At 37.4% G+C, this 13,641-nt stretch overlaps 1 protein-coding gene and 1 long non-coding RNA gene across 4 annotated transcripts in view; one reads left to right on the top strand and one right to left on the bottom strand.

The window, feature by feature from the left end:
- Nucleotides 1-5,432, top strand: part of LOC150007299 (uncharacterized) — a 50,417-nt gene extending 44,985 nt beyond the window's left edge. For both annotated transcript variants that reach the window (XR_016512019.1, XR_016512018.1), the window contains exons 3-4: nucleotides 3,110-3,379; nucleotides 5,332-5,432. This is a non-coding gene — a long non-coding RNA (uncharacterized LOC150007299). The remainder of the gene's footprint in view (nucleotides 1-3,109; nucleotides 3,380-5,331) is intronic.
- Nucleotides 1-13,641, bottom strand: part of KCNQ5 (potassium voltage-gated channel subfamily Q member 5) — a 538,864-nt gene that overhangs the window by 236,770 nt on the left and 288,453 nt on the right. The window lies entirely within an intron of this gene.

Here is a 13,641-nt window from a genome sequence, read left to right as displayed (position 1 = left end):
CTAACACAGAGTGTTTATGATGTACTTCACATACACCCCCTATTTAACTCTTAAAACAGCCCAATTATTATTCACATTTTATTTACCAACAGGAACCCCAAGGCTAAGAGTCACAGAGCTGGTATATGCTGAAGCTATGATTCAGATACAGGTGGTCCAGATTCAGAGTCCATGTGCTTGATCAGCACCTTGTACTTCCCCTTCTTGTGGAGCAATGATTTGTCTGAATGGTCTCTGTTTTTTGGACCGAACTAATTAACTGGGACACACACACTGATGGCATCTATGCCCCATCTGGGAGTGTGATGAAAGTTGGTAGCATCACAGAGTCACATACAGGCCTGGTCGCACATGGCCTGCTTACCATGTGGCCCAAGGACCACACCAACAGTGGCTGGATGTGAGCACTGCAGCCCCAGGGGTGTGAGGAGGGATGGGAGCATGCTCTCCAGGCCAACAAAATTTAGGCTGGATTAGGCGACACCCATTCTATTCATGAAAACAAACAGAGCTGGGCAAAAGATTGTTCCTGATGAAATTTTAATAATTTGACTCAACTGACAGCCATCTCAATAATAATGCATAAATAATTCAGCTTGATAGACTATGTCTTCTGGTAGATGTAATCAAATCATTAAGCCTTGTTTTGGGGAGTAGTAGCCCCATTCGGTTCTTGTTCAAAATTTCTCTTACTGTGGAGCTAAGGTCTAAATTTTGGGTATGACTCAGAGTATCAAATACTATTTAAGTTTTAAAGAGGTCTTGAAAGTCATAAATCCACCCCCTCTATTTTATAACAGAGAAAACTAAGGTCAAGAGAGACAGTTTAAGAAAAATGAATATTTTTTTCAAACCTTAAAATGACTCAGAGGGAAAGACACTGTGGAAATAAATACTTTTCAAGTGCTGCCTCATATTTAGTGAAAAAATTGAGAAATCTACTAAGTAAATGATTGTTGCTATTGATTTTAAAAATCATTTTCACATTTTATTCAGCTTCCACAGAAGTGAATGAAAAGAAATGCTGTCCTTTTTCTGCTATGAGAACACTTGCTAAAGGTGTTGTCAGGTGTCAAATACAAGGGTCTCTGTGGGGAGATGTCCATATAGCTTTATGTGGTTTAGTACCAGAAACATTAGCTGATTTTATAGGCTAGAATCAACTTTAAAGAAATAATAAGTTTTGATAAATATTTGTTAAATGAATGGAAGAATACATGAATTAATCGGTAGCATATGGTGGCTCCTCTCCTCTGAGGTATACAGATCAATCAGGAAGAAAATGGTATCCAGTATGTCTTCAGGGAGGCAGATACTGCATGAAGATGTTTCTCCAAGGAGGACTTGTCTGTAAATTGAAAAGGAGTTTTGGGGTTTAGGATTTAAACTGGGACAATTGCTGGAAATATTGTGCAGGAAAATTTGGAAGAGTTGAGATTTAACTTCAAACCTAGAGCAAGGGAGCATTTTTATTGTCTTAAAAGCAGAAAAATGAGTGTTTCTGAAGATAAGAAGCATCGATTGAAATGGCAGACTCATTCTGAGTGGAAGGAGCTCCACACTAGGGTGGGTTTGAGGTCGCCTGCTCTACCCATCCCCTTCCCTTCTTCTGTTCATTCTGTGATCTGGGATCCTTGCCAGGCAGCTTGGCCTGGGGCTGGTTCAAGCAAACAACTGTGCCAGGGCTTGGCGGTCCTCCGCAGCCTCACTTCCCCTTCTCCAAATAGCACTAATGGTTTTGTTATGCTCAATGAACGTCACATTTACAATATTGGCAACATTTCTAGATATGTCAAGGCCATATTTCTTAAACTGAAGTCTCACACATGGTAAGTTGAGCGCAAGGGTTAATAAGTTTTTCCAAATTTTGGATATCATATGTCTCTCAATAGAGGGTAAAATCTGTTCTTGGTTTGAAACAGTTTTGCTTGTGGAGTTAGGAGTAAGTTAATATATTTTTCTTTTTGATACTTAAATCATGTGATGTTTCACCGATATACAACTATAGGTCAACAGCATCCATATTTCTCCAGCATATTGTACAGTTTTTTGTTTATATGTCAGTTTTTCCACTAATTATAAGCTTCTTGCAGGTAGGGACTATGCTTTATTATTATTTTTTAAAAGCTTTATTGAGGTATAATATGCAAAGCTTAAAATTCACCTGCGTTAAGTGTACAATTCTATGATTATTAGTGAATTTACAGAATTGTACAATTATCATTGCAATCTTATTTTAGGTCATTTCTATCACCTCAGTGGAAACTTAATACTCATTTGCTTTCACTCCTTATCCCCCCACCCCCAGGCCCCATTCTACCACTAATCTACTTTTCCCCCCTATGCATACAAGCCCAGTGCCTGGGGAAATGTTGGGCACCTAGTAGACACTCCGTACAAGCTTGTTCAATGTCTTAATTAATTAACTAATTAATGAGTTGGGTGCTATGGGCAAGCACTTTTTGCTAACGTAATTCGACCTTTTGTTTGTATATGAAGTAATTTAATATGGAATCACACTCCATAAGGACAGCTTGTGAGGTGGTCAGGGAAAGATGGTAAAAAAGTAGACCTAGAGAGGATGAATGATGTGCTCAAATCATCCAATGTAAGTGACAAACCTGTGCATTTTGACTATATAGCCAGCATTTCACTTCATTGTGGTCAAACATAGGTGATAGGATTTTGAGAAAACTGTGGTTTACATAAACACATTTGGAATTTTATGTAGGGTTTAAAACAAAAACTCCTACTATCTTTAATCCTGAATTTATTTGATGTAGTACAATAAAAATATTTTTACTTTAATATAAAATTTACAAATGTGAAATAACACAAACTGAAGGATATATTTAGGGTTTTTAAGAACATACATTTCTCCTGTTATTTGGCTAATTCAAGGGCATACAGCCCCCTCAGAAGTCCCCTTTGTATGGCTGGTAATTCAACTTTGCCCTTCATTTTGAGTGAGAAGATATGACTTTGACATAACTGAAGTGCTATGGGAAAGAACTGTTAATAGGCACACAAAAGAAAAGGAAATTACTTTTCATTAAAATGTACTTTAACTTAAAATTATATTAATTTTCATATCTGCTATATTTTACAGATGTATGATCCTGTGGCGAAAACAAGAATGACTTTCCTTTGAAAGTAGTCTGGTTGGCTCATGCCTGTGGAGCTTTATTATCTTGTTCCTTGGTGCAGATTCTTGATGGCTCAAGCAAAGAATGACAGAGTTCCTTGTCCAAAGTGACCTGGGTTTCAGCTGGCAGCTGGAATTCACCTGAGTTTACAGAATACCACACAGGACATTTAACTCTTTTTGCCCTTGAATATTAAAAAAACGAGGGAATGGAGTTTCTCTGGGCACCTAAAGGTATAATTCCTTTTTTTATGGAGCATTATTATAAATTACTGCCATAAAATTATCAGTCCTTTAAAATCCCAGCTTATATATATAATTTATCAATTTTTATGAGTTAGCTTATTTTATGTGTACTTTCAGCTCTTTGGGGACTCTTACAGCCCCAGTTACAGTTATAGCTATAGCTCTTCCTAATTATGCAATATACACAATGGAAAATCTGAGGCAATTACAGAGACAAACACAGGAACATATCTGTGAAATGGTAATATTTAGATGAAGTAAGAGTATTTAAGGTCTGGAGTATTTAATGTGTGGGAATTTAAGTTGAGGAAGAGAGAAGCAAGAAGAGGTTTAGACAAAAGCCAGTAATTTGCTATAGAATTTATAATATTTTAATGAGTTGAGTAGATTTATTAATTTAAAAACAAGATTATATATTATTGAAATATAAAATATATTTCATATATTTTATAAAAATAATTAAAATATAATGTGAGAGGTTGGAAAAATGATAAATTTGTCAGTCCAAAACTTTGCATGTGATTGATTTTAATACAACATCTACTTTTATGCCACTTTCCTTCCTTTAGAAAAAAAACCCTCATGTAATTTTTGAGTGAAATTTAAGGTTAAAATAGAAATGTTTAATTTTTCATTCATTCATTAATTTTACAATAATATTTGCTGAGTGTTAGCTATGAACCAGGCTTCATTCTGTGCTCTGGGACTATAAATCTCCCTGCCCTCATGGACAATTTCTAATAGTGACATATACAATAAAGAAAATAAAAAAGGCAATGGAATGGAGAGTGATTGGGGAGGCTACTTTAGAAAAGATGGTCAGGGAGATCTTTTGTATGAGGAGACGTTTGAATTGATACCTGCATAAGACAGTTCTAAAAAAAGCAAGGCATTCTATGTGGAGTGATCAGCAAGTATAAAGACCCTCCGGCAAAAACAAGCTTAATGTATTTGAGGAAGAGAAAGATCCAATGGCTGGAAATGAGTGACGGAGAGGAAAACTTGTAGAGAAATGTGCAGAAAAATCAGGGACCAGATCATAGTCTTGCAGGCTATGGTAAAGAGTTAGAATTTTATTTTAAGGGCAAAGGAAAGTCAAGAGGATTTTAAAAACAATAGAGTTATAATCCAATTTATACGTTTATGGGTCATTTTTGCTGCTGTTTGGATATTGGCTTATAGGGAGCAAAGGTGGAAGCAAGGGAATAGTTACTAAGCTATTGCAATAACCCAGGCAAAAGAATGGGAGCTTGTGATGATGACAGGGGGAGGGGACTGGTAACAGAGTTAAAGAAGTGGATAGATTTGAAATATTTTAGAAGTAGGGTGGACAAGATTTGTTAATGGACTAGAGGTGGAACAAGAAAAAGGAAAACATCAAGAATGCTTATAGTCAATGTAAACAAGCAAGTGGGAGGTGCCACTTACCAAGACAAATAAGTAAAAATGTCAAGAAGCCCTCTGGTTGCAGAGTTCAGGGCAGCAAATAAAAAGGGGGCATTATCAGTATAGAGATGAGATTTGAAGACATGCCACCCAGGGGAAATTTTAAAACAAAGAATGCCCAGTGCTGAGTCCTAGGCCAATCCCAAGTGTAGACATAGGTAGAGAAGAGAAGCATTAAAGGATAGAAAACTGAAAAAGAGTGGAGTCTCAGGATGAAGAGAGAAAAATTTCTAGAAGGAGGCTGGTCATCTGCAAATACTGCTGTGAGGTAGAATGGGAAGAGGACACAGACAGTGTCATTGACCTGGGCAAAGCAGGGATGGAAGCTCAACAGGAATGAGTTAGAGTGAATGGAAGCCTACGGAAGTGGAGACAGCAAGTACAGACCATTGCGTTGAGAAGTTTTGCTGTAAAGAGGAACAGAGAAGTAGGCAAAAGCTGGATGGGGATCTGAGATCTAAGGTGTTCGTTTTCTCTTTCTTTCTTTTTAACAGGAGACATTAATCATGCTAAATGCTGATAAGAATAATGCAAAGCAAAAGAAAAAACAGAACCTTCATAGACACAGATAGTAGTGTGGAGATTACGAGAGGGAAAAGGGGGCGAAGGAGGTAGAAGAAGGTAAACGGGACAAATGGTGGTGGATGGAGACTTCACTTTGGATGGTGAACATACAATATACAGACGATGTATTATAGAATTGTACACCTGAAACCTATATAATTTTGTTAACCAATGTCACCCCAATAAATTCAATAAAAACTAAAAAAAATTTTTAAAAATTTTTGGAAAAGGAATCACCCAATCAGGCAAAGGAGAGGTTTGATGCAGCTGTCACTGAGTGTGGGGAAATACACTTAGCTGGGGTATGACAACTATTTGAGACAAATTTTTATGGGTTTAAAGGGAAGGGTGAGTATGGTGCATAATTTTCTCAAGTGCTGTCTCGTTTCTCAGGCACAGGACAGAAGAAGGCCAACAACTGAGGTTTTGTAGAGAAAGGGGATTTCAAGGGAGTGTCATAGTGAAGATACATGGAATTTACATGAGTTAAAGGAAGGAGTGAGCACATGAGGGTGGTGATGGTTAGTATAAAGTGTTAGAGTCACTAGACTGGAGATGCCAATGGGCTGAAGGTGTATACGGAAAAAGAATTGTAAGGGTAGAAAGTGAGAGGCTTGAAACATTTTTAGAATTGGTGACATTGTTGATTTATGGAGTGAAATAAAATAACTGCTATGAAGGTGATGAGAACCTAAACAAAAGAACAGCAGTTTGTTATTAAGCTGGACTCTAGGGTCCTTCAGCACAGGATAAGCTCCTGCAGGTCAGGACGTGTTTAAGGAGTCTTGAAGTTAGGGATTCCTGTGAAGATATGCCAGTCTTCTAAGAACACCTCTACTATAAATGCAAAATGTGAAAGTTCAGGTCACTTGTTAAATCTTGGACTTATCTTAGCTCACAGCAATATTTTTTCAGCTATACATCCCCAGGCAAGGGAAACAAAAGAAAAAGTAAACAAATGGGACTACATCAAACTAAAAAGTTTTTGCATAGCAAAGGTAAACATCAACAAAATAAAAAGACAACCCACTGGATGGGAAAATATATTTGCTGATATATCTAATAAGGGGTTAATATCCGAAATTTATAAAGAAATTACAAAGCTCAACATCCAAAAAACAAACAGCAGAATTAAAAAAATGGGCAAAGGACCCAAATAGACACTTCTCCACTTCTCCAAGGAGGACATACAGATGGCTAAAAGACACATGAAAAGATGCTCAACATCACTAATCCTAAGAGAAATGCACATTAAAACCTCAATGAGATACCACCTCACATCTGTCAGAATGGCCATCATCAAACAATCAACAAACAACAAGTGTTGGTGAGGATGTGGAGAAAGGGGAATCTTTTTGCACTGTTGGTGGGAATGCAGACTGGTGCAGTCACTGTGAAAAGCATTACAGAGATACCTCAAAAAATTAAAAAATGGACCTTCCTTTTGACCCAGAGATCCCACTTCTGGGAATATATCTGAAGGAACCCAAAACACTAATTTGAAAGAACATAAGCACCCTTATGTTCATTGTAGCATTATTAACAATCACCAAGATATGGAAACAGACCAATGGTCCATCAATAGATGAGTGGACACTTAACTACTGGACATTTACAACTATGAGACATTCACACAATGGAATACTACTCAGCTGTAAAGAAGAAGAAAAATTTGCCCTTTGCAACAGTATGGATGAACTTGGAGGACATTATGCTAAGTAAAATAAGCCAGTCAGAGAAAGACAAATACCACATGTTTTCCCTCATATCTTAAATCTAATGAACAAACTGAACTAACAAGGAAAATGGGGACAGACTCATAGATGGAGAGTAAGATGTCAGCTATTTTTTGGGGGTGAGGCTAGGGGGCGAAGGGTTAGAGCAAAAGGGAAAAAGGACTCATGAACATGGATAACAGTGTGATGATTGTTGGCAGGAGGGAGTATCAGGGGACTAAAGGAGAAAATACAATAAAGATTAAATAAAAAGTAAATCTCATTGTCACTAAATATTTTGGTTTGGGGACTGTATCATTTACAATTGTGTGACCATGTGCATTGTATTTAGTTTTTGAGCTTCATTTGTAAAAGAACTACATTCCCACCCCCACCATTGTCATCAACATCACCACCATCACTATTATCATAGCCATCACAAACATCATCATCATTCTTACCATATCATTGTCACTGTTTTCATCATCATCATCATCATCATCATCATCATCATAATCATCATCACTGTCACTGCTGTAACTTACTTAGGGACCTTCTACTGGATCTGCATGGAATAAATACTCTGTCCCTAGAACCTTGCTCAGCAGGTTATTCAATCTTCATTTCAAACATTACCTCCTCAGAGAAGTTCAGTCACTCAAACTAAAGGATGAGCCCTGCTTCTGACATCCTCTGTTCCTAAAACAGCTAGTTTTATCCCTTATTACACTCATGGCTATCTGTAATTATTCTTTTAATTGGAGACCTCATACATTTATTTACTTGTTTAATTACATTTATTTGTTTACTTGTTTATTGTATTGTCTCTTCTGAGAAAAGAATTTTATGAGATCAAGAATCTTTTCTGAAAATTAGAACAATGTCTTGCTTATAGCAACGATGAAGACAAAAATAAACTGTAAAATCCTCTACAGTTACTGTTATTAGGAGAAGATGCATGACCTCAATACAATTGGTTTAAAGAAAGAAATTAATAGTTTGTAACATGAAGAGAAGGCAATTAATTTTTTATATTGTATTTTTGATGCATAATTGTTATATATATATTTTAAAATTCTTAAAACAGGTTTATGACATGAAAGACAAGTACTAGTCAATTCATTAGACTAGATTGAAACAATCAAGTACAATTAATTACCTATGACAGATGATAGAGATCATTAATTGGTACTTACAGCAGAGACTGAGCTGATATAATGTGGTCAGAGGCAAGGTATAAATCTCCAGAATAATAAGGCTGCAGCTGCTTCCCATCACCTTACCCACAGACTAGATGCTCATCCTGTAAGAATCATGGACTAGAAGCAAAGGTATCATCCTTGAACAGATGATAGAAACTAACCTGATGCAGAGATGAAAGAGGAAACTCAATATCTTAGCTACCTCTTACATTCATTTACAATTCCCATAATACCTCTCAAGGTAAATCCTAACCCAATTAAGACTTTTAACTTAAATTATTTAAATTATTAATAGCATAAATTCTGTTCAGAATTCTTTACAATCTGAGCATCTGAAGGTAATTTCCATTTAGCATACTCCAAAATATATTAGCTTATAAAAATTAAGATACTTGGAGATCCAGTAAAGATGGCAGCATAGGCAGACATGGCTTGCCTCTTTGTACAACCACATAAAAATCATAACTAAAATATAGAACAAAAATCAGCCAGAACTGTCATATATTGAGTTGAATGGAAGTCTGACAACTGTAGAATTAAAGAAACCACATCTATTGAGATGGGTAGGAGGAGCACAGACCCATAATGGGCTGGTCTCTCACCTATGTGCGGTAGATGAAAATTCAGGAGGGATATCTCAGGAGTGAGGAGTCCCAACACCACATCAGGCCCCTCCAGCCCAGGGTTTCAATGCCAGGAATAAGTCCCCACAACTGACTGCAAAAACCAGTGGGGATTGAGTCACTGGAAGAAAGTGCTGGAACCCCAAGCAATTTCTCTTAAAGGACCCACACAAGGACTTATTCAGACTCACCTCCTCTGAGCTCCAGCATCAGGTAGCAGCTTGAAAGGCACCAGTGGTGTGCAGGGAGAAACTGAAGTGTCTGGCATCAAGGCCAGCAGAGGTGATTGTCTCTTTTCTAAACCTACCCCTACAGAGCTGGCAAACTGGTGCTGTACCTGAGACTCCATCAACCTGGCTAACACTGTTTTTGACCTCCCTTGAAGATCCCCAGAAACTCTACCCAACTCAATTTATAGGCCCACCCAAGCTGCTTTTCCATATCAATGGGCTAGTCTTGGCTCATGCTTCACAAATTCCTAAATCCTATCAAACAAGCAACAGCTGGCCTTAGTGAGGTCCAGGCCTGGCACTAGCAGCAGGCAGCTTAGATTCACAGCTTGGCTTCACCTGGGAATCTCCAAGCCCAACATAAGTAGCAGTCATCTCAGATTGCTTTATAGCTCAGGCAGGATGCTCTGGGCAAAACAGAGATGGGGGCTGACCTTGGCCTGCACCACCTGGGAAACCCCAGGGCCAGTGCACCCTGTGAACAGCTATAGACCACATTGGAGCACCACCCAATGCTGTGCCTCTGCACAACTGATCCCCTGTGGAGGGTGGAGGTTGGTGGTCAGCCAGTCCTTGCAGCTGATTGGCCTGGGTAAATCTCTCCCATTGATCTGCCAACAGTAACCAAGGCTCAAGTACAAAAGAAGGGTGCACTCAGCCCATACAAAGGGTGCACTTTGAGTACCCAGCTTAGGTGAGAGGGGAGGCTGTGCCACTGGACCCCACAGGACACACACTACCAAGACAGGGAGTCAAAGCAGCTTTGCCTAATTCATAGAAACAAACACAGGGAGGCTGCCAGAATGAGGAGACAAAGAAACATGGCCCAAATGAAAGAACATATCAAAACCCCAGAAAAAGAACAAAATGAAATGAAAATATCAGATGAAGAGTTCAAAACACTGGTGGTCGTGATGCTCAGAGAAACGACTGAGTATGGCCACAAAATAAAAGAAGAAGTGAAGGTTATACAAAGTGAAATAAAGAAAAATATACAGGGAACCAACAGTGACACAAAGGAAGCCAGGATTCACATCAACAATTTGGAACAAAAGGAAGAAATAAACATTCACCTATAACAAAAACAAGGAACAAGAATTGAAAAAATGAGAAGAGGATTAGGAACTTCTGGGACAACCTTAAATGTACCAACATCTGAATCTTAGGGGTGCCAGAAAGAGAAGAGGAAGACCAAGAAATTGAAGACTTATTTGAAAAACTAATGAAAGAAAACTTCTCTAATTTGATGAAGGAAATAGACATACAACTCCAGGAGGCACAGAGAGCCTCAAACAAGTTTGACTCAAAGAGGACCACACCAAGACACATCATAATTAAAATGCCAAAGGTTAAAGGTAAAGAGGGAATCTTAAAAGCAGCAAAAGTAGAGTTACCTACAACGAAGTTCTGTAAGACTGTCAGCTGATTTCTCAAAAGAAACTTTGCAGGCAAGAAGGAGCTGGCAAGATGTATCCAAGTGATGAAAAGCAAGGACCTACAACCTAGATTACTCTACCTGGCAACTATCATTTAAAATTGAAGGGCAGACAAAGTGCTTCCCAAACAAGGTAAAACTAAAAGAACTTAACCTTACCAAGTCATTATTACATGAAATGTTAAAGGACTTTTTTAAGAAAGAGAAGATCAAACCTATGAGTATAAAAATGACAACAAACTCACAATTATCAATTGTATCTAAAAACCAAAAACAGAAATAAACTAAGCAAACAACTAGAGCAGGAACAGAATCATAGGTATGAGGATCATTTGGAAGAAATCAGCTGGAAGTGGGAAGGAGAGAAGGGGGGAAATGGTGAAGGGATCAAATAAAATAGGCAGGGGGATGTTAACAATAGTATAGGAAAGGGTGAAGCCAAAGAACTTACATGCACAACCCATGGACATGAACTAAGGGCGTGGGGATTGCTGGAGGGAAGAGGGGTACTGGGTGGAGGGGGACAAAGAGAAAAATTAGGACAGCTGTAACAGTATAATCAATAAAATATACTTTAAAAAACTCAGGTATTTTCCCCCTTCTTGCTCCTTTATCAGGGACATTATTCAAGAATGGCACTACATTTGTTTTTTTACACTCAAACTTATTTTAAAGCAATATTATTAATTTTTATCATATAAATTATAGCCCACTGACAGGCTTTTATTCTTAGTTAAGAAAAACATTATACATTAATTCATGAGAATTTTCAAGGAACATTTTATAGGCACTTTAAAAAGCAGTTTTAGTGTAAAATAAAGTTCAGAAATGCTGATAATGCTAACAAATAAATCATAAGGGAAATAAATTCAATTCCTTGAAGCAATAATACTTTAAACAGCAAAATGATAAATATCCTCTTAAGTTTTACACCACATATAATATATATGCAATTCAGGATATAGATGCATTTAAGCTACTTGGTATGATATAGAATGGGCATCCAAAAATGATAATTCCTAGGGCTATGTATGTCTTAAGATGACAGACCATCATGAAGACATACATTAAGATAAGTTATAAAGGATAAACTCTGGGAAATTGGTAAAGAAATAATGGAAGCTTTCTCTTCCACTCTTTAAAGTTAGTTTTGTTAAATATTAGAACTATGTAAGCATCTATTCTAATTTTAGATTTAGGATTTTTTAAATCAAAATGATTTATGTATATAACTGATAGTCACATCATTTCTTATTCCCAAGTTAACTGCTTTCAAGTCTAACTAATTTTTTTAAAAAAGAACAAAACCTCTGGCATTTGAATAGCATGTGTTTTGTGTTTTTACTTCCAGGTCCCTGATAATTTTGTGTTAGTTTTTAAAATATCCAGAAATCATTTGGGTCACATGGGATGATGAACTTTTGCCACTGACCTTGTTGGCTTAAGACCTAATTTACCTGAAGACCTGAGGTTTACCTTTAAGGAATCTTTGTATTATTTAGTAAAATGTTTAATAGGCTATTGAGCCTCACAAAGGTAGCTATTGAGAATGGTCATTCTCTACTCACTAGCTGACCATAATTAAAAAAAAAAATCTAAACACAATGCCTCTTTGTTGTTTCTCAGTTATTCAGGCATTATCTATTGACTTCTTTTAGTAAGATGAAGATGTGGCTCCTTTTCTCCTCATTTTCTTGCCACCATCAACACACACACATATTTTTGATGCCCCAGCTCTCACTTTTCTAATAGAGTTGAGTCATATTTTTGGTAGGATCCATGTTCAAGGTTTCTATTTCACTTCTGTGTATATAGCTGAAGAAACTCAAAACACTAATTCAAAAGAACATATGAACCCCTATATTCATTGCAGCATTATTTACAATAGCCCGATGTGGGAGCAACCAAAGTGCCCATCAATAGACAAGTGGGTTAAAAAGTTGTGGTGCATAAATACAATGGAATATTACTTGACCATAAAAAAGAATGAAATCTTACCATTTGTAACAGTTTGGATGGACTAAGATGGTATTATGTTAAGTGAAATAAGTCAGTCAGAGAAAGACAAATACTATAAGATTTGACTTATATGTGAATCTAAAAAACAAAATAAACTAACAAACAAAATTGAAGCAAACTCATAGATATAGAAAACAGACTAAAGGTTGCCAGAGAAGTTGGGGGACTGGGTGAAAAAGATGAAGGAATTACATATACATTGGCAGTTACAAAATAGTCAGGAGGTTGTAAAGTACAGCACAGGGAATATAGTCAATACTATTGTAATAACTATGCATGATGCCAGGTAGGTTCTAGAAATGCCAGGCGGAACACTTTGTAAAGTATGATTGTCTAATCACTATGCTGTACACCTGAAACTAATACAAAATAATATTTAATGTAAACTGTAATTGAAAAATAAAATTCAAAAAAACCCAAAAAACAAAACCACACAATCCCCATCCCCAGCTGAGATTTTCAGTGAGGAGCTGGGAGCTAGGTGGGCTTTAGCATCAGGTGATCTGGCTGAGATATTTTTGGGGGACCTGCTCCACTGCCCCCTTTGTGAGAGAGTCAAGTCTTTGTTCTTAGGCTGTGAGAATTCCCCAGAGAAGGCTCTTCCAATGCCTGGGGGGTGTAATCCTCTTTGATGATGTTTCATTTTACCTCCCTTTGTTTAGTAAAGTCTTCCTCCCTCAACTGTGTGGGTGGACCACAGTCTGGAAGCTGTCTTGTGCAGTCTTTTCCATTTTTGCCAGGCTGTGGGAAGGTCAATTACATGGGGTGTAACTGACTCTTTAACAAGCTTACCAGAAGCCTTTTGTTTCAGCCCCCTTCACTTCCACTTCCAGAGGTGCCCAGTGTCACACCCTGAGCCTTTTGGTCACAACATAAATTAGGGGTTTTTTTGGCTTTCCTGGCTGCTGACTTAGCATTTAACTTTCTAGGTTCTGCTAAGTCAGTTACCACTTGTCCATATGCTTTCCAGGGTTGTTTACATTCTCTCTTTTATTTCCTGTGTCATAGTGAGTTAA

This window comes from Furipterus horrens, unplaced genomic scaffold (genome assembly GCF_987537825.1).
Source record: "Furipterus horrens unplaced genomic scaffold, mFurHor1.1.pri manual_scaffold_6, whole genome shotgun sequence".
Lineage (NCBI taxonomy): Eukaryota > Metazoa > Chordata > Mammalia > Chiroptera > Furipteridae > Furipterus > Furipterus horrens.
This window is presented reverse-complemented; position numbering and strand designations above follow the sequence as displayed.